A 3,471-nucleotide genomic window follows, 5' to 3' on the forward strand; every position below is an offset into this window, starting at 1 on the left:
ATAGGAAGAATGAATGAGTGAACTCCATGGATGAAGTAATTTTCAAAGTCAAATTCATATTCTAGAATATGAATACAAATGTTCAAGTCAAAGAAAAGTGAAAATTCACCTGATGTTGAGTTCATTCAATGAAACTCAAACTCTTGAAGCTTGCTCTTAGATGCTGACCACCAACATCAACAAACCCTACAACATGATCGAGATCAAGGCAAAAAGACATGAAGCTAATCATTAGAAGAAGCAGTCAAGTTCAGTACCATGTCAAGTCACATCAATATTCAAAGAAGCCTTTCATATTGAATTCATATTGTTCATGATTTGATCCATTATCCATACTATATGTTAAGCTCCACGACCATGCATGTTGAAGTCTAGATTTACTACTATATCATGACTTCGATATAATCTATTTCCATAAGCTTTTCATACTTCCCAACTCCATTACACCCCACCTCCATCAGAAAAGAAAAAAATAAAAAAAATAGAAAAAGATCAAAAATAATAAAGGAGTTTGGTTGTGAAAATCCACGAAAGTGGCATAATACAAACTCGAATTCATATCGGAAAACCAACTTGTTTGGCCAATATGAATTCTCTATTTTGTTTTACCATTTCTTCAGTTTGAGTTTGCAGAAATCATCCTCCAAAATAAACAAGACTTGAGGACAAGTCTTCCCATCAGCAAGGGGGGAAGATTCGCAAAAATAAACTTAGTTGTGCAACTGAATTGACGACAGAACTTGTATTCTTGGCAGTTGGGACCTGAAATATTTTTGAAATCAATTGCAGAGGGACCTGAAATGTTAGCAAAAACATGTATATATTGCATAAAAATGTACATGAGAAAAGGGACCTGAGTTATTATGAATCAATTGCAGAGGGACCTGAACGACATCAACAATCAATGGACCAGAATCAATGAAGGATACTAGAACAGAAAGCATAAATAAGCTCTATCTATCTACAATATTCAATCAAGACAACTTCATCCAATATTGTTAAAGAACAACAACATTCATCCAATACTACAGGGAAGTACAAGAATAGTAAGTGCACAATTTTGCTCTTGTAAATTCAAATTTTTGTAGAAATTTTTAGACTTTGTTAAAATTGAGTTAATACCTGAATGCATATTCATTACATTTTCCTCATCCTATACCCATTATCTTAGACCTAATCCTATATTCATTTCATATTCATTCCATCTCATAACCCTAAAATATTATTCTACATTTACCTATATTTATTTTCTATATTCCATATTCATTTCATAACCCTAACCCTAAGTATTTTTCCATAAAGCAAAAGGGATCAAACAAGGACAACATGTTGAAAACTGCACATACAATTCAAATATTAGATATGGAAATAATTTTAAATATGACCAAGGTGGTCATTTTAAAATTATAAGTATTTCAAAAGATCATACATGTGAATCTAGATGTGCATATAAATTTATATCTAATGCAATATGGAAATACTTGCATATAACTTTATATGATGCGCAATATGGAAATAGTTTTAATACATATGCAATATGGGAAGTGCAATATGGAAAGACAATAAGGGAGGCATACGAAACTGCATGCAAAAGGCAATATCTTATGAGGCAAAAGTTTCAACAGTTTTATAAAGAATTGCGCGTTAATACCATTTGCATATATGCGCTATAGTCCACGGAAGGCACATCATTTAACATGGATTTGCATGATAAGAAGGGAAGGCAATATTTCATAAGGAAATATATGCGCAAAAGGCAATGAAACATTTGCATACAACAAAGACATGTCTTAAACATTATATGCGCATTTTGAAATGTATTAAACACAATATTTTTGCGCATAACCAAAGTGGCCAACAAGGAAATGATTTCATATAATTATAAAACAGGCTTGCAACAATATGATTTCATAGTATGGCGCTGACAGCAGGGTTCAAAGACTGATGAATATAAACAGCCGTGGGTAGTGGCAAATGTGCAACACAAAACCATGGTTCATGTAGCCACGATGGAAGCAATTGACGTAGCAACAAAGAAATATATATGACAGTCAAAGGATAAGCCACGATGGTATTGTGGGTTGGTTGCAGGACACCCACAACGGATTGAAGGACAGCCATGAACCATATGGACAGCTCCATTTAGCGGTTCAATGGTTATGCACGGCATACTAGTCAAAAGTGAATGGTCAAAACGTTTTTAAAAAACCAAAGAAATAAGCCACGTTCTATTTTGGTCAAGAGGACAAAAACCAAACAGTAAAATGGTAAAAACGTTTTGAAACAAGCAGAAATAAATCCTGTACGTTCAACAAAGAAGAACTCTGCCATTGTTGCAGCTCAGAATCATGAATTTTTTTTTGCCAGAGAATAGCAGCCGGAGGATTAAGAGCGTTAAAAACGTTTTGACAGAGGAGGTAAGGAAAAATAGTTGAGTCTGTGGGTAAATAGTGCCAGTTGGTTGCCCAGAATCTCGTGGAAACTTCAGATAAGACTAGATTTGATTTGCTTCAGATCGCAGAGGTAAAGTCGGGATCATGATTGCCGAACTTTTTGTTAAGAACTATCTGTCATTTATTTAAAATTCATTTATGCCACCAGCCAGCACATTAAGGTGTTGAAGCGAAGATTGAGGAGATATGGGTAATGTGGCGTGCCATTAAACAGTCCTCAGGGTTCGCCAGTCGCCAGGTAAACGCCGAAACTACACCTTGATTCCAGAAGACAATAAATATAAGGATTAGATAACAGCAGTGCATTAATGAAGTGAACGGTTATGTAGCAAGATTTATTCATAGGTGTAGGCGCTGAGTAAAGCACGAGAATCATGCAAAACAATGCGGCATTTCAACCACATTTCGCATGCAAACCGCGTCATTAAATCATCTTTGGGATCATATGCAACGCTGAAACAGAGTTTTAGTAAAGGCATAACCATGTATAGTAGAGGCAGAGTGTTTCTATTTGGCTGTAGTATGCATTATGTAGAACGGAGGATGCATTGTTTTTGGGCACTGTTTTACAAAATCAGGATTGTATTATACGTTTTTTTACATTGTTACACGAAGATCTATTGCATGATTTTGTATAAAAAAACTGCAATATGTAACAAAGAACGTATACTGCTGTGCAAACAATTTTGAATGCTGCAGGGGATTGAATTATAAGGTTGAATATTGTATTGTATAGCAGGGGGTATAAGAGGTTGAGTCACTTAAATCTTTGTAGAACACAAGTTGTTTTGAGAGCTGTTACAACCAGGGCAGCGTTGAAAACTAAAAGGTTTCGGTTATATACAGTGCTGAAGATTTGAAAATTTATACAGAGAACAGTGAATGAAAAAATTATGCTAATGGAATCCTGGTTTGCATGAACAGAGCAGAGATGTTGCAAAGACAGAGACAAAGGAGTTTTTTTTTTAAATTAATGAAACAGAGGATAGAATATAAGAAATAAATTAATAAAAACATG

The sequence above is a fragment of the Pinus tabuliformis genome, chromosome 9 (assembly GCF_031772625.1).
Source record: "Pinus tabuliformis cultivar Carrire ecotype Pingquan chromosome 9, CPIR1, whole genome shotgun sequence".
Taxonomy (NCBI): Eukaryota; Viridiplantae; Streptophyta; class Pinopsida; order Pinales; family Pinaceae; genus Pinus; species Pinus tabuliformis.